Source organism: Gopherus evgoodei, chromosome 22 (assembly GCF_007399415.2).
Source record: "Gopherus evgoodei ecotype Sinaloan lineage chromosome 22, rGopEvg1_v1.p, whole genome shotgun sequence".
NCBI lineage: Eukaryota > Metazoa > Chordata > Testudines > Testudinidae > Gopherus > Gopherus evgoodei.
In genome coordinates, this window is record NC_044343.1 from 10998943 (window position 1) to 11023455 (window position 24513).

General features: G+C 46.8%; 1 protein-coding gene across 3 annotated transcripts in view; it reads right to left on the reverse strand.

The window, feature by feature from the left end:
- CSNK1G2 (casein kinase 1 gamma 2) overlaps positions 1–21920 on the reverse strand; it is a 97196-nt gene extending 75276 nt beyond the window's left edge. Inside the window, exon 1 of one of the 3 annotated variants that reach the window (XM_030540144.1) lies at positions 21732–21920. The gene's annotated coding sequence lies outside the window, so the exon portion shown is untranslated. The remainder of the gene's footprint in view (positions 1–21731) is intronic. The other 2 variants (XM_030540147.1, XM_030540148.1) reach the window with 2 other exon arrangements.
- Between the last annotated feature and the right edge of the window lie 2593 nt (positions 21921–24513).

A 24513-nucleotide genomic window follows, 5' to 3' on the forward strand; every position in this document is an offset into this window, starting at 1 on the left:
TGCCATGTGCAGGCTGGATTAATGAATGCTCCTGGAGGAGGCTTTTCACAACCCATTTCCTAAGAGGAGCCATGGAAGGTTCAGCAACAGTGAATCATCCACGTATCACAATTCAACATTAGGTCACAGTCCTGGAACCTTCTCATTCCAACTGTAAGAGACCTCCTGCCCCCCAGAGCGAATTCCATTGGACAGCAATGGGACCCCATGTAGGAAAAGCTGATCACTCCCACCCTGTGGGGCAGGTGGGATCCCAGAGCCCCCAGCCTGTACCCTCCACCTTATTCTGTGTGTGATGCTCTTGGAAGAAACACAGACTTCCAAACAGCCCCAAGAATCACAGAAGGCTAAAACACAGACTGTTGATTCTTATTCTAAATACGCTGCCTGAGTCCCTCTGATATAAAAAGGGTTTGAAACTTGTTAGGAAGGGGCTGGTTCCATGGCCAAGCACTTTAGGCGGGCGGATGTTTTATAGCACCCTGCCTGCCCAAGATTCCAACAGTCTCGTCCCCTGTGACCTGAAGCAGAGAGCATAGAGGGAAGGGAGCTGTTCAGAAAGGTCACTAGGAAGTAGGCCATTATATCCACATTGGCAGTCAGCCACGTGGCACTAGGTAGGCAGAATCCCTACACCCTGACAGTACCCATGCTGCCCCTGCATGCACTTGCTGCAGGGAACAGACGAGCAGACAAGTGCCGCAGTGGCACTGCGATGTTGCCTAAAATGGGGAGAAGCTGCCTTTCCCTTCCCTGGAAAAGCTCTCAGACGGAGGGATGACTAGCTCTTAACCAGTCTTATCACACAGTTGCTGCCTGGCTGCATTCTTGCAACGGCATGAATCTTCTCTGACCATGAGACACCCAAGTCTTCTCACTGCAGCCAGACACTGACCTAGAGCTGCTGCTCTCCCAATGAAGGGACTGGTCTCATGACTTAGGCCCTGTTCTGAGACTCAGGAGAGCTAGAGCCAGCAGTGGAACCCGCCACTGGCCCCCTGGATGTGGCTTCCCCAAGGTCAATCTCTCAGACAGGGATAACACACTCTTCCCCCCACCCATCATCTCACCTATTTATACTTTCAGATCAGTGGGCCAAGGACTGTCTTGCTACGTGGACCTCCCCACCTTAAAAGGACCACCTCTAGATGCTACCGTAACACAGTCAACAGATGATCCAACCACTTCCAGATTTCCACCCATGGCCACCACGGTGTAAAAGTGCTGGTTCGCCTGTTTTACCTTATGTGAACTCCCAGGAGGGCCAGAAGAATGTTCCATAGGGCATCTGCACTGCGCCTATTAACCCACCATCTCGATCATATGCTCAGGAGACTGAGTCAATAACTATCTCCTCCCTTCCCTCTTCTGGAGGCTACTGCGGAAATGGGCTATTACGCCACCTCACCTGTCTAAGATTACTAGTGGGTTTCAGGGCATCTCCACCAGAGGGCTGACACTGCTGAGGAATCACTTTCCCAAGGCAGCCAGGTTTGCATGAGCCCTTTAGACAACACAGCCCTGACCCACTGCAGTTCTCTCCTGGTCCAGGGAAAAGAACATTTCCTCCCATTTGTATTGCAATTTTACAGCAGGCAAAGATGCCTGGGCACAGAGGAGAGAGTTGTTTTTACACATTTCCAGACAGCACACAGATAGCATTCATTCAGAGACATTCCCCCTTCCCAAGTCAATGTCACATCATGCAGACACCACAGACTAAAAGCCATTGACTTTCTGTCAAGAGAACATGGAGAAAGGCAGTCGGTTGTTTCTATCCCCTTGCTCCTTTGCTCTCCACCACTGCAGTGCTCTAGCCGGTTAGATGCCAGCTCACTGCTCTGCCCTGCCCTGTGGGAGAACCCAGAACAGCAAATGGACCAGAGCAGAGGAAAAGGTTTTGCAGCCTAACGTGAAATCAATAGAGCCGTCTAGGAGGAGAAAGCACATGCAGGGCAACCTGAAAAAATGGACAAGCATCTCCCAGGAATGAAAACCTGTGGTCTGGCTGCTTCGAGATTTCTGGGGCAGGTACAGCCATCTTCTCCACTACCAGGGGCAACCTGCGTGCCAGGAAGGGGATGAGTAATAGCTTCTACAAGAAACATCCAACAGAGCCCAGCACACCCACACTGGTACAAAAACCATGCCAATTACCACCTCTTCTAGGCAACGACTGTCTTGTTATGTTTGCACAGACCCAAGCACAATGGGGCCCTGTTGGCCTCCAGGTACGCCACAGTACAAAGAGCAAATCATAATGTAAAAAAAAATTATGAAGCTCATATAGCGGAAGCTACTGAGTCCTTTGGCTCCGCCTCCCATCCAGAAGAGTAATTCTGCTTTCGTTTCCCCTGACTGCCCAGAATGTACCCCAGCAGTGCTAGCTAACAAGGAGGCCCAGCACAGGGAGTCCCAGGTTGTAATCTCAGCTTTGACGCTGACTCACTGACTTCAGACAAGGCTTGTCCTCCCTCTACACCTCAATTTCCTTCCACCAGTAAAATGAGGTGGGATTTATTCACTACTCAGAGAGGTTGGGGTTACTTGGTTGTGTAGTGCTTTGAGACCCTCAGATGGAAGGCACGGAGTATTTATGCTGTATTGCAGTAGGCCTGAGACTGGGGCTCCATTGTGCTAGGTGCTGTACACACAGCAACAGAACCCCACCCCAAAGAGATTACAATCTAAACTGATCAGTATAATCCCCCTTTAGAGATTGGCAGAGGAGACCCAGAGAGACCATGGCTCCAGCGCAGCCAAGAACCTTCAAGTTATGCATATGCTTCAGCACCAGCCCTGATCAGAGTTTAAGAGATGTGCCCATGGTCATGCAGGGAAGATGCAGCAGAGCCAGACCTACAGACTCCCAGTCCTAGCATCTCTTTCTATAAAGAGGATGGATGCAACTTGAGACGTCTTTGGCTGTGTGGTGGACACTTGACGTTTCCACCAGGTGACCTGGTCTGGTTTTACACTGTCAACTGCAGAAGGTTGGGGCAGCTTCACTTTGCTGAGACAAAAGCTTCATTCTGAAAGTATGCATGATCGCCTCCCTTCCTTTTTAGCAATGAGCTGCTTGGAGACCTGCCTATTTCCCCTTCAGTGGCCTTGAGATCTACAAGCAAGGGAAAACTTGGGGCTGGGAGTGTGGAGACAAGGAATCGCTCCCCTTTAGGTTTCACAGTAGCAGCCGTGTTAGCCTGTATCCGCAAAAAGAACAGGAGTACTAGGTATACCAAATTCCTCATTCTGGAAGCTCTGGAATTACTTCCTTCCTGGAAATGGTTTGTATGGGAACAGGTTTCACTCCTGTCCCCAGCTCACACATTCCTGCTCCTTCTCCCAGTCAGAAAGGTATCTCCATCACCATCGCCCTTCTCCGAGCAGCCAAATCTCAGGTCACAAACAAGGAGCTACAAGGATAAATAAGCAGAGAGCCACCAAACAACTGTCCTTTGGAATAAAGGAAAAGGTGAAGAGGGACACTCTGTGGCATTGTATGACAGTCTTCAGAGTTTATGTGCAACTGTCAGTGCATCTTCAGAGAGGCAGTGAATGACATGTATCTGCTCCCCTCCCCATTACCAGAGTACCCCAGTGCCTCACAACAACCATGTGGTAGGGCCACACTCTCATCTTTATCTTACAGCTAGGGAACCAAGGCACGGGGGCTAAGAGAGTTGCCTACAGTCACACAGGAAGTCTACATTGGGCATGGACTTGAACCCAGACTAATGCTCTAATCATTGGGCCATCCTTCCTCATTATGGAGGGAAGAAAGCTGGTCTACGCTTAAGTTAAAGGGGGTCCGGAAGCCTTGGTTCCAACTCTGATTTTGCCACAAATGCCAAACAGCCCCTTCATTTCGCTAGCTTCAGTTTCTGCATCTACCAGAGTAGGTATTCCAGTGATGGTGAGACACGTGAACATGCGGAGATCCTCAAACAGAAGCACTGAGGTGCAGCACACTATGTACCCTTTTAAAAAAAACCAATGCTTTATATTGTTTGCAATTAGCTCTTCCAACATTTGCCCATACAGAGCTGTAGCCATGTTAGTCTGAGGATATGAGAGGTGAGGGAATATCTTTTATTGGACCAATTTTGAGCTTACATAGATCTCTTCTTCAAGTCTGGGGAATATACTCAGACTATTCCAGACAAATACAAGGTGAAACAGATTGTTCATCATAAGTACCGTATATACTCGTTCATAAGCCGAATATTTTTGGTAAAAAAGTGATGCATCAAAGAGCAGGGGTTGGCTTATAAACGGATCAACACCAAAATTTGATGATTTTAAACTTGATGGACTCATTGAATTGAGTATCTAATACATTGTCATTTTGTTTACCTGGAGCGTCTGCAGGCATGGATCCCCTCAGCTCCCTGTGGCCATGGTTTGCTGTTCCAAGCCAATGGGTGCTCCAGGAAGCGGCGCGGATAAGACACTGGGAGCTGAGGGGCTCTGTGCCTGCAGACACTCCAAGTAAACAAAATGTCCCGACCCGCCAGCGGCTTACTCTGATGGGCCAGGAGCCAAAGTTTGCCAACCCCTGAAATATAGGGCTGGCTTATGAAAGGGTCATACAGTTTTTGCTATTTTTACCTAACCATCTTGGGGAGTTGGCTTATAAATGAATGGGCTAATGAACGTGTACATACGGTAGTTAACACATTTTAAGGGACCATATTCCAATGGACCCACAGACCAGAACACAACAATTCAAAGCAGTACCAGACCCTGCTAAAACCTGCAGACATATCTCCATTGCTCAAAAGGCCCCACCAACATGCTTTTCAAGATCCACAGGTCCTACACATGCCTATCACAACATGTGGTATACCTCATCCAGTGCACCAAATGCTCAATAACAATTGTGTGGGTGAAATGAGACAATCACCAGCCACACTCTCAAATGAGCTCACACCAAATAAGTGATAAGAAAAAAACACCATGTCACCCTTTTCATGACATGATCACTCCACATATGACTTCTTAGTCGGCATCCTCAAAGGAAATCTGCACACCTCCAAAAGGCAAGCCTGAGAGCTTAAATTCATAATTTTGCTAGACACTAAAAACCATGGACTGAACAGAGACTGCATTTATTGCTTATTACAATAATCTACAACCCACTACCCCATCCCCACGACTGGAGAGATGTTAATGGGCATCTTTACCTTGAATGGTCCCATGAAAAGTGTGTGAACTACTTATGCTAAGCAATCTGTTCCAGCTTATAATAGCTGTGACATTCTGAGTACATTTCCCAGACCGCAAGAAGAGCTCTGCGTAAGCTCAAAAGCTTCTCTCTCTCTCTCACCAACAGAAGAAAAGATATTAGAGAGGCAAGGTGGTGAAGTAATATTTGCCCAGACATTAGGAGGGCATTTTTCAGTCAATACATGTTTAGCCGGAAAGTCCAGTTTTCCAGCTATTTTTTTCTCTGTCCTTTACATTTTTTGTATTGGGTTACATGCTACTTTGAGTGTGAAACTGAGTCAGAGCAGCACAAAGTCAGCCAACAGAAGCACACCAATCAGGTGAGCAGGGAGTGTGTTTACTGACTGTCCACCTTATGACTAATGTTTCCACAAACCCTGGCAGTGGATCTAGGGTAACCCCATTTGTTTCTCCATATACCTTCAATTGCTTGGGGACAAATCCTGATGACCTTATATACAAGGTCATCCCTTTGAAGTCAGTGGGACTACTTGTGTGAAAGAAATGCACAGGAGTCAGCCCATGGTGTACAGATCAGTTCTTGTTTTACTAAATCACTTACATACTGATAATAGGCAAATTTACAACCTATACCCCTCTATTTCCTAGGGCCTTATTCTTCTGATCTTGTCATCCAAGTGACTTCAACCAATACATACCAACCTTCACTAGTAAACAGAAATAAATATGAAACATGGATTTTTTGGCTCAGTTACTCATGTTTTTAGTTCAGTCATTTCTTCTGCCCTTGTGAACAGGATGCAACTCCCTTGGCTTCCTCTTTCATTACACATCCGATTTAAGGGCTTGAACTTGCCAACGCTCGTTACAGATACAGACTAAGATTACACAAAGTGACTCATGATTTTGGGTACCCAACAAGACACACCTTAAAGGGGCCTCAATTTTTAACAAAGTGCTGAGCTACCTGCCATCAGGAAATCAAAGTCTTTCAGGCTGGGAACCCTCCAAGGACTGAAGTACTTAATCTGGACTGCAGCATTTAGTACCATGGGAAAACCCTTTGATTTAATGGATGCTGTGTGTGGTACTGAGCACCACACCTGGTTTTAGGAGTCTGTAGAGCATGACCCTGATTTTCTTCTCTGCAGTTTGCCATCATATCTACACATGTGCCCTCTCAATCGCCATTCTGTTTCTGGTTTCAGTACCTGCATTCAGTACTCTACCAATTCCAAGCAGTGGTGAAGTCCTTTAATTCATAAGGGGAATGCCAAGCAGTCAACAAGAACAGGAGTCATACGTGCAGCTCTTGCCATACTTCCCTTCCTGCATCACAATTTCAGAAAGAGATCTGGGCCGGCTATGACCCTCTGTTCCACACCTTTCAAAGATGTGCTTAATTCAGCAGGCTCAGCGCAAAGAAGTTGACCTCTTTTCTGTGGTTTGGTTCATATACATTTGCATGTCCTCAATTTTGCTTTAAATGAACTCCACAAAATATAGTCCTAGCAAAACTCAGCAGAAACTGCCAAGTATCACCACATAAAGTAAGATTAGAAGTCGAGTCAGCTAAGCCCCAGAGGCTCATAAATCTAAACAGGTTCTTCTATGGCCCTCATCATTAGCATCTAAGCACCCCTTCTAGGGAAGCATTATCCCCATTTTATGACAGGAAACTGAAGCACAGATTATGTGATTTGACCAAGGTCACACAAGAAGGCTGTGACAGAGCCAGGAATTGAATCCAGAGTTAATTTTATTTTGCTCACACACAGAGACCTTGCTCAAGGTCACCCAAAGGATTCTATGACAGAGCTGGAAACTAAACCCAGTTTCCAGTCCAGCACCCTATCAACTAAACCATCCTTCCCCATTTGTCATGAACTGCTGTAATCCTCAATTCAGAGAGGCCCTAGTAAATCTCATATGTAGTGTTGTTATAGCTGTATTGGTCCCAAGATATTAGAGAGACAAGGTGGGTAAGGCCACGTCTTTTATTGGACCAACTTCTGTTGGTGAGAGACACACTTTCGAGCTTACACGGAGCTCTTCTTCACGTCTGGGAAAGGTACTCCAACCATCACAGCTAAATACTAGGTGGAAGAGATTGTTTTGCATAGGTAGTTAGCATATGTTCTAACAGACCATTCAAGGTGGAGTGGTCCATTAACACCCCTGCAGTAATATATGACAATAAAGGGGGGATTAGTGAGTTACAGATTGTTGTAATAAACCATAAATCCAATGTCTCTGTTCAGCTTAGAGACTAACAAATTCTCTAAGGTGCCACAAGTACTCCTGTTCTTTTTGCAGGTACAGACTAACACGGCTGCTACTCTGAAATCTGTTCAGCTCGTGATTTTTAGTGTCTAGCAGAGTTATGAATTTAGACTCTCAGCTCATCTTTTGAAAGCATTGTGCAGGTTTTAGTTGAGGATAGGGACTGATAAGTCAGATATGGAGTGATTGCTTTGTGAAATGTCCATCCACAGGGTGATATGCCTTTTTTCGTCTTATTTTCCTGTGCAAGTTCATTCGAGAGCGTAGTGATTGTCTGGTTTCACCCACACAGCTCTTACAGGGGCATTTAGTGCACTGGATGAGGCACACCACATGTTGTGACGGGGGCAGGATAGCTCAGTGGTTTGAGCACTGAGCTGTTAAACCCAGAGTTGTGAGTTCAATCCTTGAGGGGGCCACTTAGGGATCTGTTGCAAAAATCAGTACTTGGTCCCGCTAGTGAAGGCAGGGGGCTGGACTCGATGACCTTTCAAGGTTCCCTTCCAGTTCTAGGAGATAGGTGTATCTCCAATTATTATTAATATAACATGTAGGACTGATGAATCTTGAAACGTGTGTTGGGCTGGGGGGTGTTGATTATCTTAGCAGTGAAGATCTCTCTGCAGGATGTTCATCTGTTGTTCTGGCAGGGTCTAGTGCCACTTTGCCAGGGCCATCCTTAGGATTTATGGTGCCTTAGGCAGGATTATTAAACTGGTGCCCCTGTGCCTGACTTGCTCTTAGCAATACAAATATAATCTTATACTATTGGAAAACTTGCCACATGCATGTTATTAAAACCAGTTTAACTTAATTAAGCACACTGTAATGCTGATGGACTAGCACTAAAGAGGTAGCACTATAGAAAAAAATTCTGATTTGACAGAATGATGCAAATAATATAATTTTTTTTAATTTGTCAACATTTTATTGGAAATTTCTATGAAGAGGTATTGAAACAAAGATTTGTTTTTAATTTAAAGCAATCTTTCTGACTTTTTTGGCTGCAAAACCAGTAATGTCATCGTATGACAACAACAAAGTGATGTCTTGTTCGATTGCAAGAATAGCAAGACCAGTCAAGTGTTCCTGACTCATTGTAGAGCGGAGATAGTTTTTAATGAGCTTTAGTTTTGAGAAACTCCGTTCTCTTGATGTTACTATTACAGGAATTGTCAGTAGAATACGAGTGGCAATGTACACATTAGGATATATATATATATATATATATATATATATATATATATATATATATATATATCAACAAGTTTGCTGGTATGAATAAACTGTACGATGTCCATCACTGATTTTGCATGTGACAACATTGATGACAGTGTACTCAATTCTTCGTACAGTTCAAGTCTATTTAAATCAAAACTATCACTGTGCTTCAGGGGGCTCTCTAGGTTCTTGCACTTTGTCATTAGTTGCTCTTGTTTTCCTATTTCGTTGAATTTAGTCCCACTCAGCCTGCTACCAGCTGAGTGAATGGAACTCCAGGCCGACAGTGGATTGAGTGGATCAGCCAGGGTCTCAACTGCCGGCCTGCTTAGCCCACTGCCAGCCTGGGGTTCCTTGGGGGTCCCCAGGCCAGCAGCGGGTGCTGAGTGGGGCCAGCGGCCAGGACCCCAGCTGGCAATGGAGCAGCAACCGGAACCCCAGAGCATCAAAAATCCGCTGGCATGCCACCTTTGGCACGTGTGCCGCAGGTTGCTGACCCCTGCTTTATACCAGTGGTTCCCAAACTGGGGTTTGCGAACCCCTGGGGGTTAGCAGAATGTTACAGGGGGTTTGCCAGAAAAATTTCACTAGTGGCGGCCAGAGGACCCCGGGTATTGGAGACAGCAGGTGGGACCCGGTTGCAGGGCAGACACCCCGAGCCCCAGGGAGAGCAAGACTGGGCAGTTTGGGCTGGCAGCCCGAGTTCTGGCAGTCAGCACGAGAGCTGGCAGCCCAAACTCCTGCACTCCGTGCGGGGCTGGTAGCCCAAGCCCCAGGGAAAGTGGGGCCGGGCAGTTGGAGCTGGCAGCCCGAGTCCCGGCGGTCAGCAAGGGAGCTGGCAGCCTGAACCCCAGCATTCTGTGCAGGGCTGGCAGTCCGAGTAACAGGAAGAGAGGAGGTGGGCAGTTGGGGCTGGCAGCCTGAGCCCTGCCCCCGTCAGCGGGGGAGCCGGCAGCCCGAACCCCAGCCTGAGCCCCAGGAAGAGTGAGGCGGGCAGTTGGGCATCCATCACACTGAGGAAATTTAAACTTAAATCCCTGAAAATATTCATTTTAGGGGGGCGGGGGTTGATGACGTTTCACAATTTAGTGAAAGGGGTTCGCGGGCTGTTAAAGTTTGGGAACCACTGCTCTATACACTAGTAAGGAGATGAGCATATTACAGTTGCTGGAGGGCTCTATTTAGCAATAACAGGGTATAGGAAAGTCAGTCAACATTTTTTGTTTCTCTGATGAAAACTGTCCCACTCTCTTCCCCATACCAAACTTGTCACAAATAATTGTCAACAACTTAATTTTCTGTTTTGGCTAAGATACTGATTTTTTTTTTAATTGAATTCAGGATTGTTAGCAAGCATTTTTGGCAAAAAATTTGTTAAATGACAATCTAAATGGCAACACAGCATTGCTTTCATGCTTGGCTGACCCCCCAGCCTGCTGGTCCAACAGCTGAAGTAGAGGAGGAGATAGGTGGAAAACGACAGGACCCCAAAATCCACCTCTTGGGGTGCAGAGTGGCAACAGTAGCAGCAAACCCTCAGGTCTGATCACACGCCAGTGGGCACCACTGCCAGCCCAATGGACCATGGTAAAGTTAGCACAGCATCTGATTTCAGGGACAGGGCACCCATGGAGCCACAGCAGCTCATCCTGCCCTGTGCAGCTCCGCCCGGCAGAGAGACATGCTCCCCAGCTAGGGTGACCAGATCCAGATGTCCTGATTTTATAGGGCCAGTGCCGATATTTGGGGCTTTGTCTTATATAGGCACCAGGAGCCTATATAAGAAAAAGACCCCAAAATTGGGACTGTCCCTATAAAAATGGGACATCCGCTCACCCTACCGCAACCCCCTGTCCTGATTTTTTGCACATGCTCTCTGGGTATCCCCAACCCAGCCCTGTGTGATCATTCCAATCCTGGCTGCCTGCCAAGGAAGTGAGTTACTTTCACTTTCATTCCTCAGTAGGCAGCCAGGGACAAGAAGGGGGAGAGAGGGTGCTCCATGGGGGGAGGGAGAAAGGAGGGGGAGCTCCATGGGGCAGGGGGAAGAAGAATGGATGTTATGGGGGACAACAAAGGATACTGCCAGAGCCGCTGAGTCTGCCTCACCTCACACCACACCGGGGGGAAAGAGTCACATTCCAGGAGAGTTCCTTCCCTCACCCCTTCCCAGCGACTCCAGCAGCCAATCCCCTCCCTCAGACTGTGCTGCATTCGGCTTTCTCTAGGACCCAGCAGCCCTGCTCTTAAATGCTCCACTGCTTCCCATCTGTCTGGCAGAGCGTGCCCCCAGACCTAGTGGTGCCCTAGGCGACTGCCTGTTCTGCCTATGGCTAAGAACGGCCCTGCACTTTGCGATGGTGTGTCTTGGTCTATGAGGAGTTTGCTTCTGATGATCAGCTTGGAGAAATCCTGACATGGGCCTGTTAGCTTAATCCAGGGGTCAGCAACCTTTCAGCAGTGGTGTGCCGAGTCTTCATGTATATACTCTAATTTAAGGCTTCACCTGCCGGTAATACATTTGAATGTTTTTTAGAAGATCTCTGTATAAGTCTATAATATATAACCAAACTAGTTATATGTAAAGTAAACAAGGTTCTCAAAATGTTTCAGAAGCTTTATTTAAAATTAAATTAAAATGCAGATCTTATCAGTTTAGTGTGATCCTTGCCCTTGCTTTTCCTTGCAGAGTTTTCCAATGTCTGGTGGCATCTATTTGGATACTTTAACCTGTACACAGGCTTCTGAGTTATAAACTGATAACTGGCTGGCAGAAGGTCAGCAGTTGGAATCCCAGATTAGCAGCTTAGGTGAGTGGAGCTGGTGGTGGTATGGCTGAGCAGGGCCAGAAGCCTGGACCTTGTTTGGCATGGGGCCTGCGCTGGAACTCCAACTGGAAGCAAGGTGAGTGGGGCTGCAGAGGGGACCCTGGCTGGCAAGGGGCTAGCAGCCAGAACCCCAGAGCAGCAGCGGGATGAGCAGCTCAGCCCTCCGCCGCTCTGGGGTTTCCACCACCGGCTCCTTGCCAGCTGGGGTCTCAGCCCGTTGCCAGCCTGGAGTTCCTTTCCCCAGGCCAGCAGCGGGTGCTGAGTGGGACCCCGGCTGGCAAGGGGCCAGCAGCGGGAATCCCAGAGCGGCAGTGGGCTGAGCAGCTCAGCTCGCCGCTGCTCTGGGGTTTCCACCACAGGTTGCTGCCAGCTGGGGTCTCAGCCCGCTGCCAGCCTGGGGTTCCATCCCCCAGGCCAGCAGCTGGCACTGACTGGGACCGGCAGCAGGAACGCAGCTGGCAGGAGCCAGCAGTGGAAACCCCCAGAGCGGTGTCGGGCTGAGCAGCTCAGCCTGTCACCGCTCTGGGGTTTTGGCTACCAGCTCCTTGCCAGCTGGGGTCTCAGCCTGCCCCGCGTGCCATCAAAATTCGGCTTGTGTGCCGAAGGTGGCACACGTGCCGTAGGTTGCCAACCCCAGCTTAAACCTAAGGAAGCCAAACTGCTGACTATGGGCCAAACACATCTGCTGTCTGCCTATAACTGCAGGAACAGCACAATGTTGATCAGCTACAGTGGACACCCTTAAAATCTTGATGTTTGCTGTATAATGGGATTTTACTGCCTTATTTGTAGCATTCCCTACATAGAAGATGAAGGAGGCAATACTGCAAATACCACAGCAAATATATCTGATGGGAACTGTACATAGTGCGATTCTAGGGTTCAATTACTAATAATCTTCAGTGATCTATCAATGAGTAGAGTACAAGCAAACACGGTGGAGCATTTATTTTCTGATAAACTGCTTTTACTGGGAAGTTTATGTGCAATTCGGGGATGGTCTTCTGGATCCTGGGACACTGGCAGCATAGCTTTTGGCGTCACAAAATATGGGCACCCCTAATTTAAGAGAAACCCCAAATCTGAACCTTTAAATCCCTCCTTGATTAGAAAAGGAAACTCCTGTTACAAGGCAGCAGATACACACTGCACTGGGCTGCCTTGCAGAGCCTCTGAAATTGACGTATTTTGTTGGCTTCCTTCCAGCTGCACCCCCTTTACAGCTCTTGTTAGTTACCTGCTGTATCAGAGCCAAGCTGTTTAATGGACTCTGCAAATACAGTGGCTTCACGTTTGGTCTCTCCCCACTCTCCTTCAGTGATGGAAGTTCCTCCCTCCAACTTTCCCCTTAAAAACAAACAGCTAGAGTCCGGAAAACATTCCCCACCAAGTTATAATCATCTTAGGACCATGTTAAATATTGGCCCCATGTGACAGTGAATGCCTTTAAATTATTGTCCTGAGCAGCATTGTTCTGGACTTTTATTTCTGGCACTGAACAAAGGCAGACTTAGAATTCTGCTCCTCTGTTGTACTGTGCTAACATAACTGCCCAGACTTTAGTACCCTCCACAGTCCCAACCTGGCCCGTAACAACAAAAAGCAGGAATTGTTTCTTGCTAGTGTGTTTTATTTACCATACCTAGGTTGTTGGTGGTCTCCAAGACAAGAACGCTGCACCATCTCACTGCATCTGCTCCATTCAATAGAGAAGATTTTTGAAGTCTGTTCTCCTTGTCCAGATCCTCTCTCTAATAACATGCAAGACCCTCCCAATAGCAAGGCAAAATGGGGGAGGTGGGTGTTCAGGCTGCACCAGGAGAAAAGCCTCTTCAGAGCCCTACTTCACTGGCCTGTAATCGTCAGGATGTGCTTGGGGCCCCTCCACTGCAGGTTAGACCCATAACAAAACTTTCATTCTATTAGACATCCAACTCCCTGCTCAGACCAGGCCAGTCTGTTCCAAGTCCCAGCTTCCGAATGTAATGTGGGGTGTACCTACTGAAGAAGCACATACTATTTGGGCAGAATGGGCTGCAGAAACAGACATGCTGGATCCCACAAGGAAGCTCTCTCAGAAAGGTAAAAGCCATGGAGAGGTCAGCTAAGTCCACAAGAAGACAGGAAGAAATAAACACCCCCAGAACCCAATGTATATGGCACAAAGGTGTGTGCATGTCTCTTGTGATGCTGTGATTACCTTATGAATGGGATAGCTGAGCAGTGCTTCAGCTGGAACTCTACCCAGCTGCTCCTGAGTGGCTATCAGGGTCTCTGCAGAGACACAAATAAGGAGGAGTCCTTGTGGCATCCCAGGCTACGTCTACACTACAGGATAAATTCGAATTAGCTTAAACCGATTTTATAAAACAGATATTATAAAGTCGATTGCGCGCGTCCACACTAGGCACATTAATTCGGTGGTGTGAGTCCATGGTCCGAGGCTAGTGTCGATTTCTGGAGCGGTGCACTATGGGTAGCTACTGTAAAATAATGAGGCCAATAACATCGATTGGCGTCCACACTAACCCTAATCCGATATAGTTAATATCGATTTTAGTGTTACTCCTCTCGTTTTGTAGGAGTACAGAAATCGATTTAAAGAGCCCTTTAAATCGATATAAAGAGCAATGTAGCGTGGACGGGTGCAGCGTTAAATCGATTTAAAGCTGTTAAAATCAGTTTAACAGCGTAGTGTAGACCAGGCCTCAGAGACTAACAAATGTATTTGGGCACAAGCTTTTGTGGGCTAGAACCCATTTCATCAGAGAGACAGAGCCTCACCCTACCTGAGTCTCCTGCATGGCAGTGCCTAAGACTAAATGTAGGACACCGCACCAGTCAGACACCTCCAGCTGAAGTCAAGGACTTCCTGTAGGCCCTACAATCAAATCAACAAGGTGCAAGCACAGGAAATACCCTGATGTTTTAATGCACTTCCAGAAAAAAGACTCATTGAAGATGACAGAAGTTTGCCCACCGTGTCTCAATGGCAAACACGACTACAGATTTTCCAGTAGGCTTTGGCTCGAGAGATTATTGCTATGCAATGTGCATCTCCAGTTAAGAGCATTTGTTCTGTATCAGGCTAAATTTAGCTGGTATGAGCCTTAATTGCTCTTCCCTTTCACTTTCCTGAACTCATCGCCTGAAAGCTGTTAGAGTACTTCACGTCCTGGGGGTATCCTCTCCTCTCCAGTGTTGGTAGGGAGGGCAGAGCTTAATACACCAGGCCTGGGAATGAGAAGCCCTCAGCAATGGAGATTCTGCTCCCCAGTTTCAATGCTCCTTATCATTGCCCGAGCACACACATGCGTGCTAAATAACCATGCTTTAGGCTGGGGCTCAACATGTCATTGGCTTCTCCACCACATGCTGACACAGAACATCAAGGATTGTCCTCAACAGTCACTTCCAATTCCCTCCTCTCTGACTCCCCTACGTGGAACATGACGTCCATCACTACACTCCAGCTCTGTGCCAAAGCCTAGTACAGTGATCTGTTCAAAGCTCCAGCGATCTCTTATTGGGACCTCCCAATCCGATACACAACTCTCTGGAGTATGTGCAATCAGGAAGGTCCATGAGAGTGCATGCATACTCTGGAGAGAACGTTATTCCTGGGTCCCAAAAGCATTAGCCACTCAATATGCTTGGCAGCTGGTAGAAGGGCTAGGAAGCAACGGACCTGCTTCCATAACCATGAGGTTCATGCAAAAATCCCACACCTCTGCAGTTACTTCACTGGTAGGTCTGAAGGAGAAGTCTTAGGCCAGGTCTACACAACAAATTTTTGTCGGCATAGTTATATCAGTCTGGGATGCAGTACATCCCCTAGCTAACAGTTTTGCCAGCAAAACCCCCAGAGTAGACACAGCTATGCCAACATAAGAATGGTTCTGTCAACATAGCTAATGTCATTCAGGGACATGGTATTACTATGCCAACAGAAAACCTCCTTCTGTCCATAGACTACCCTGGCAAAGCATAGTAGCTTTGTAGTGTAGACAAGGCCTTAGCCTAGATTCTGTTTGTCCACATTAACATCTCTCTGCTGCCCCTCCACATACCAAAACACAGAGCTAAAGGGAGTATTAAGTATGTGCACCGTGTCATCTTCCAACAACGCCATTAGCACCCACCTTGTTAGTGAGCACAAAAACTAGAAAACCCACGTCCCCTTTGGGATAAGGGAGCTCAAAAGGGTTGGGAGAAGACTATATATCCTAATGACCTGTACAGCATAGTTCTATGTTACTCATCCCTGTGACATGGAAGGTGCTATACAGCATTCAGTCTAACTCCTATGTTAAACTAGAGAAGTTATGCAGAGAAAGAGCCACCACTCCAAACATCCGACGCCAATTAACTTAAAGAGTAGGGCCTCTTGTTTTGCTGTTTGCACCTAAAAAGCAAAGTGCTGCTGCGTGGACCTAAGTTTTGCCTTCTATGAAGACTGAGCTCACTTCATACCACTAACTGACACTCAACATGTTCTAGCAGGCAGACGGAATGCCACACTTCTGGCCTTTTGGTTTTTTCCTGAATGAATGTTCAGCTTTAGCGTCTTACGAACCAAAATGTCTCGGCACAAGTGGTTGTTAACGAATTTCGAGCATCAAGGTTAGGAATGGGTACAAGTCCATCCACAGCGGATGGTGACAATGGTTCCAGGCTCCACAGAAATCTTTGTCACATCCAGGAGCTGATCCTTCATTAGGGTGCCAACCAAAAAGGGTTCTCACTCTGAGTGGATGACACTCTCTTCACTCCCATGCTCTCATTATCTGAAGACTCACACCTGTGACACAGCAGGGTTGTGAATGTTTTTCAAAGGGCAGTTTTATAATATCCACAAGCACCAGAGGAACATTAATTCCATATTAAGTAACTTAGCAGAGAATTTCTATCAAGCTGATGAAGCCCAAGCATCATCTGCCAGCAGCTTTATCCATAGCGTGGAAATTCAGCTCTGGGCCTTCTTTATTTCCTTATGACTTGAATGGCTCCAGAAGACTTATTGTTTGATTGCTGAATGTCAAAAAATAATCAAAGTTTCCTACCATCCCTACTCTCAAAATCTCTGAAAGTCTTCGTTCCAAAGACCTGTGTTGTTCTGTTGGCAGCCATCGCTAATGCTAATATTGACCTTCCACCTGTTTTCTTCTCTGCCACACATTCAGCAGAACATGGGACTGTCTACTTCCCCTTTTAAGAGCCATAGTTACCACCATACTGGATCATCCAACCCATGCCCAGCCTCCAGTAGCTGATGCTACAGAGGAAGCGGATAATCTCTGTTGTCCACTAGCACACTGGAGAGAATTTTTTCCTAATCTGTTTTGTGCCGTCTGTCATGACAGTCCAGGTTCCCCCCAAGATATCATCTTGTCACTGGATTTGAGGCAAATTCTTCTAATGAAAGAGATTCTCAGATCAGTTGATTTTATTACCCAGGTGAACTAGCCTCAAGACATCAAAACACATGTATTTCCTGGAAATTACAGTGCTGACATTGGATCTTCAGTGATTTAAGGTGTAGATTTTAGGTGTAACCAGGCCAATGGCAGCAAAGAAAATGGGTGTCAACAGATACTTATGCCCAGAGATTTCTTTGCAAAAGAGGAACCATTATTTTCCTTCACAATTTGAGACTACAAAAAACTCTGGACATTTAGGAATCTTACCAGACACGTAGCAACCTGCTTACCATGATCTTCACAGTGAAGGAAATCAATGGTGAAGTCTGCCTCAATTACAAAGATATGCCCCAGCAATGTCCACTCTTTTCTACAAATCTCTAAGGAAATCTGTACCCATCTTGTTCAGTGTGAAATTCTGAAAATGCTGTAGGTAAGTCACTTCACATGAATCTTTCAGGTTAATGAAAAAAGCCATTTACCAAACTAGTTACCTGTGGAGCCTCATCTTGACATCTACCCACCTTTCTGTAAAATTACCTTTGCAATAGCAACAGGGAACAGCTGTCTCGCTACTATTATTTGTGCCACATGCTCCATTTATAATGCATTTGTTCCCTGACACTGGACCTAACCATGTACCCAAAACCAAAGGCAGCATGCATGATTCTTAACCTCTCAGAAGCCAGTGAAGTCCTGCCTCCTGTGAAAAACAGATATGTGGTTTGACCATGTGTGGTGGCAGCCTTTGAAGTGTCACCCAGCAGCTGATTTTGTAGTATAGACACAATGGATAATCTTTTAACTAGATACATGTGCTGCATTTAAGTTTTTCCCCCCACTTCCCAGACAGTGGTAAGAAAATGTGAATCTAACCTTCATGAATAGGTCTCAGAGTAGGTCTGCCATTTAGCTGGCAATCCATTCCATGACTACACACTCCAGAGAGTGGGGATGGCTAGGTAGCTAGCGTCCATTAGTCTGGGAGCTAGAGACAAAGAACCACAGTGGCGATCTGTGTCCAGCAGCCTCAAGAAAAAAAATCGCCTTCGTATTTTCACCACAACTGAGCCCTGTCTCTTCTCTATGCCCGTGGATTCTATCAGGGATAGTTACTCACTCCCAACAGAAAGCACAGACATAAAACTTTTAATTCAATAAACTATTTATAAATTTGCAGTTTCTCTGAGTGCAATAGATCCAATTGCAGACAGGATTCCAGAGTCACAAAGAACTTGTCTCCTCCACAGCTCCCAATGTTACCAAGCTAGCCCAACCAACCCTACCTCCTGTGACAGAGAAGGAAAGACAGATTATTATTAGCAGTATTACCATAACTCCTGGGAGCCACAGCCATGGATGAGGGTCCCATTGTGCTAGGAGTGGATGGTTACCAGTTAGCAAGGCCAACCCAATGCTACCTAGTCGGCGTTTCATTATACAATAATATTTAGTAGTGCCCATTGGTTCTGAGCAGGACACTGTTTTAGGTACTGATTACCCCATTACTACAGTACCTGAGGACTCACAATCTCTAATGTATTTATCCTCTGACACCTCACTGTAGCAGGGCTGGACTATTACCCCATTTACAGACGAGAACTGAGCAGCGGTGTGCAGGATCAACTGAGCCCTTGGGACGATTCCATCTGGCCCCTGAACAAAATGGCATCCCCTGCACACAGTGTGACCTTGCATGCGCCATATGTGCAAGGTCGGGCAGCGTGGAAGATGCCTGGCTAAAAATGTCAGAGCCTGCCACTGGAAGTGAGGCACAGAGAAATAATGTGACTTGCCAAAGATCACACAAGAATTCTGTGTCAGATTAGGGAATTGAACCCACGTATACAAGTCCTGGGCTAGTGCCCTAACCACTGGACCACCCTTCCTTAACAGGCACTGTACAGACAGAGGTATGTACTGTCCCTGCCACAAGACACATGAGTTTTGTTTATCAGATACTTTAGGTAAACCTAGTAGGCAGGAGTGGGAGACTAGCAAAGATGGCTTAAAGGATAGGATGCTAACTAAAACTCACAAGACCTAGGTTTGGTTCCCAGCTCTGACAGACTTCTTAAGGACTTTGGATAAGTCACTTAGTTCATCTCGTGCCTCAGTTCCCCCATCTATAAAATGGGGTAAAGCTTCCCTGCCTCCCAGGATTTTGCAAGGATAAATCCTTTAGTGATGGCATGGTGCTCAGATATTACAAGGAGCAAATAAATATCTAGATAAACTGACCGGCTAGACAGATGCTGTAACAGAGCCTTGTGTTCACTGATCAATCCTAGCCATGGAAACTAGCAAGATCACTGTTGGTGGACAGCACAGGTCATGGGTAGAGAGAAGGCTACAGAATGTGATTAGGCCCAGGTCCAGTAAACAGATTTCTTGGCAGCTGCTATAGGAGGACATTGCCTCTGTTAGCCTGGTTGGAAAGAGATACTGATTGTCCATAAATGCAACCCCTCAGATTGTTTTCATTGATCTGCTGAGTCACACTCAAATATGTGTGACATTTTTAACGATACTTTGGGGGCATGGGAATGGAGAGGTAGCACACAGACTAAGATCAAAGCAGCCTCCCTACTTTGCTATGACAACAGGAAGCTTTTGGGGGGAAAGTAAAAAACCTGCCAAAATATGACCCCTGTTTCCATCTCTCCACTCATTCCTAAAAAGAATGTAACAAGAATAAAACCCAATGCAAGCCACAAAATAAGAGAAGCAACATTACTCAAGTCACACCTCAAAAGAAACTGCTCTACAGTAAATAATTTCCCCTGTTAAGTTAGCCATGCAAAATGGCTATTATTTCCTAATCCATTTTGATGCAAGGATAAATAAAGCAGAGGCATCTATTTTACACAGAAAAATATCAGACTTTTTTTTTTTAAGACATTGCTACTTTTGCAAACTAATTACAGGGCTTATCAAATCCCAAGACTCTTTTACTCCATACAGGAATGGTTATTAGATCATAACTAGACAAGATGATGAGCTGGAATAGTCCCTTTAGCTTTATCTTGTTCACTTGTGCACTTGGCATTTGCAACTTTAATCTTAAACAAATAAGTCCCACATGTACAATGGAGCGATCCAAACCATCGGCACAACTAAAGCTCAAACTTATCAGCTACTCTTATGTACAGCTGTATAGGAGAGGGATGGGGTGGGGGGAATACAGGTCTAGCTAAGTGAGTGCAGCTCCACTGACTTAAGTTGCATCCAGCTACACATCCGTACTGAGCACGGATCAGGTCGTTTTAAAGGGATGCTTCTATCTGAAACACACTGAATATAAACTTTGGCAAGTTATTTATGGACTTGTAAGTCTACACTGCCACAAAAGGCAGCCTTCCCACACCATCTCAGTGGAGGCCTCCTGCCCTCATTTAGAGTGATTCTCTTTCAGACATACTGGTAAACACTAAACCTTGCTTCAACCTGTTACACAAGGTCTGATTTTTAAATCTCTCTGTTCTGGTGGTCAGTGCCGGGGTGGGGGGGGGGAGCAGTCTGCGTGTGGCATTGTGGATGGGAAATGTTGCTGGCTGGCAGGCAAACTTATATACTCCTTATAGTTCGCATCCAGAAATCCATCCACTTGTTGTATGGAGGGAAGACAAATGGACAAGTTAATGCAATAATTTCCAAATATACCCGTGAAAAAGATTTATTCCTTTATAGTTTGCATGCAGCTTGGGCAACAGCATACTTACCTCCAATTTGTTTATAATTTATTACTTTCATGAGAACCTGAAAGGTTTAACAATTTAATTTTCATTTTAAAATGACACACAATATGGCAGGCCCCCAATTTGTTCAGACTGTGCAACCCTTCATAAGAGCAAGACCCTTTTCCTCCAAGTCCACCATCCCTACTGAACAGCTTGACTCTCCATAGATTCTATTCTACAAGCAACAAGGCAGGCATCAGAGACCACCGGTGAGCTCTACACCACACTTTTAAAACCACTGTGTTAAAATATTGGGGTTCCCTTTTTAAAGTCTTCTCTCTTGGCTGCTTAGGAAACATTTAAAAGTTCGTCCTCCTTTGGGTGGGGCCTTTATTCTTCCTATATCTCAAACTGGTTCATTCTGATTCACTAGCTTTTTCTTTTAACCAAGATCTTTAACCCATCTCCCCCAATTAAACACTTTCCGATCTCTCTGGGGGAGCAAAAAAAAACCCACCCAACACCCAGCATCAACCCACAGAGCCCTGCTTCACAACAGCGCGGGGCAAAATATGGTCGGTGCGGGGCAGTATGTGCGGGGAGGAGTAAAAAGCAAAAAAAAACCAACCAAACAAAAACCACCCAGGCAACTTAGTGAGGCTCACAAAACAGGCACAAAACAGCAGCAGCTGGGCCTAAAAATTAACACGAGTGAAAGACAGTCCCAGGAAGGATTTTTTTTTTTTAAAGCTACAAAATAGCCATTGCACATAATTATTATAGCAACCCCCCCTCCCCCTCCCTAACATCTGTTTCTCTCTCACACACACACACGTTGGTGGGTTGCTTTTTTCCCAGTTCTTCGAGGGTACAATCTCTCCCCCCAGCCCCCCTCCCTTGTCACAGGGGCACACGACCCCTCCCCCCACAGTGGGGAGCCCCGCTCCGAAGTGCCGGCTGCCCGCAATACCCCCCCCAGCCCGCCTGCCGCACAGCGCTTCACCCCCACAGAAAAGGGCCGCCTGAGGGGGCGGCTCGGGGAGCAGCAACAGGGCAGCCCCTTCCCCCAGCCCCGGGCGCCCCGGGACGCCCGCGCGCGGGGCATTTACCTCCTCGGGGCCCCTCAGAGGCGGGGGCCAGCCCCCCGGGCCCCCGCCAGCCGCTCCATTGTGGGCTGCCTCCCGCGGCCGTTGTCTCTTTAAGCCTCTTCTCTCCCTTCCCCCCCCACACACTCCACGGGCAGCGGGCACACCGCGACGCCTCTACTCCAGCGGCGTACGGCTCAGCGGCGGCCTATGGCGCGCGCGCCCCGCCGGCGGCGCAAAAGCCCTCCCTGAATAGGAAGCCCCGGATTTGCAGGGGCTGGGCGCAAGCGCAGTGGAAGGGGAAGGTGGCGGCGGAGCGCCGCTGGCGTAACGCGCGTTGGAGAATACAGTAGCTTGCTGAGAAAGGCGGGGGAGGGGCTTTGCGACAGTGGCGGCGCGCTTTGCGGCTTGCCCTGCTCCCCGCCCCTTAAGCCCGCCCCCTTGTAACTCTTTTTCTCTCTCCCGCGTGGGGCGCGCGCGTGCTCAGTGTTGTCCCGTCAGCCGCCGTGTGGGGCACGGGCTCCCCACAGTGCTCCCCCCTCTTCTGCCCTCCCCCAGGGCACAGTCATCCTAGCGCCCACATACAGGGCAGCCCCCCTCACCAGGCTCCCCCCATTTGCTCACCCCTAAAACCCTGCTAGTCATTTCTCTCTCTTAGGAAGGTGTAAAGCACTTGCCAAAGTGTCTAGGTGGCTGTGTACGGCAGTAGTGAAATACAAGAACCCACAAAATCTCTGGGCTCAGGCCTTGTCTACACTACAAAGTTGCAGCGCTGGTGAGGGGGTTACAGCGCTGCAACTTAGGATGTGTACACACCTGCAGGGCATTACCAGCGCTGCAACTCCCTGTTTGCAGCGCTGGCCGTACACCCGGTCGTGCCTCGGGTGTAGAGGATCCAGCGCTGGTGATCCAGTGCTGGTCATCAGGTGTAGACACTCACCAGCGTTTTTGTTGACCTCCGTGAATAAGCAGGTATCCCAGCATACCTGAGGAAGCCTCTCTGGTAATTAAACAAACTCCACTGCCCTTCAAGCAGGTCTCCTTCCCCGCGGTGTGCTCTGGCGTTCCCCGACCCCCCCTCCAAGCAGGTATCCAGCCCCGCGGTGTGCTCTGGCGTTCCCCGACCCCCCCTCCAAGCAGGTCTCCTTCCCCGCATCAGCGCAACACATATTTATAATAGCATACACCAAAAGTATGGAATAAGAGGAGGAGATGGATTCCAGAAAGAAGAGTGAGGAGTCCTTGTGGCACCTTAGAGACTAATACAATTTATTTGGGCATAAGCTTTCATCAGAGTGAGCAGTTACTCTTCATAGTGTTTTAATGGTTTCAAATACTCTAGGTTTCATTTCTGTTGTCTAGTGTTTTGTCCTGTGACCCTTCTGCAATAAAAAGCTTTTTAAAAGCATTAAATCAAATAAAAAACAAGTTGGCAAGCAGGCCTCATGCAGAGGATCACAAGCTGTGCTACAAATGCAGATTTCATAGGGGAACTTCAAACCAAGTGGGAAAAAATATAAACAAGAAAACACTGGGGGGAAAAAAACTTTGTCCTGGTTGTTTTCATGCAGTTACCTTTTATATCTGTATGCTTTTGGGGTCAGATTTTGTATATTTTATTTGTTTTACAATGTGCCATATATATATTTATGGCACCATATTAACAACAATTAATAATAAATTGTTTCGGGCTCAGTAAAAATTAAAAAAGCGGAATAAAAATTGTTGTCTTCTCTGAGCAAACCATTTGCTGACTGTTTTAACCCTCATGGAAGAGTCCTGTGGAATGTAATGGATTGATAGGATCCTACAGACATTAATCTAAAACCCTACAGAACTTAACCCTGACCCTATAGAAGTGTATAGCAGAGATGGCATTTCCTATCATATTCTATAGGATGACCCAAAAAATCTATAGGAAAGTGATAATTTCCTATGAAATGCCATTGAATTTTTCCAAGAGGAAGGCAGCAACTTAAGTGAGATGGTTGTGCTGTGAGCTGCGAGTGGCTTAGAAGTGGCCTTTTCCAAAGCACTTAGCTTAACTCTGCATTGGCTTAACTCTGCCCTCACTGCAATCAATGGTCACTTTACCAGAGACTTCAAAGAGAGCAGAGCTAGGCCACTGCAGAGCACTTTTTAAAAGGCCACCTTAAATTAAAATGTACTACCTTTAGGGCCTGATCCTGCATGCCACGTTCTCCCGTCTGAGTCCATGGGGCAAAGCATGTCATGCCCATTGAAATCAATGGGCATCTGATGCCTAAATACCTTTGAGTATCTGGGCCAGAGGAACTACTAAACTGTATCAGACCAATGGTCCATCTACTTCAGCATCCCAGACACAGTGAATGGCCAGCACCAGCTGCTTCAGAGGAAAGAGGCAGAAGTCTACAGCAATGGGGTCATCTGACCCATGGGAAGTTCCTTCCTGACCACCACAGTTAGAGGTCATTTTATGCCCTAAAGCCAGAGGGTTTATCTCCGTCCCAGACTCCTATTTTATAGTCCTTGCAGTTGTCACTTTGAAAGTTCTCACAATCTATGTAAACATCTAATCTGGTTTTGAATTCTGTTATGCTCTTGTGGCAATGAGTTCCAAAGACTAACTGCTTTTGTATTTCCTTTTGGCAGTTTTAAGTAGAGTGTTCCATGGTGGATGGAGTAGGCACTCAGAGCACGACACTTGTAAATGTTTAGTAATTAACCTAATAGGCAATTGAGGTTAATCTGGAAAGGACAGTTTAAAACTGAGTTTAAAAAACAACTAGAGGGCACCCGTACACATTTATTTACATACCCAGTG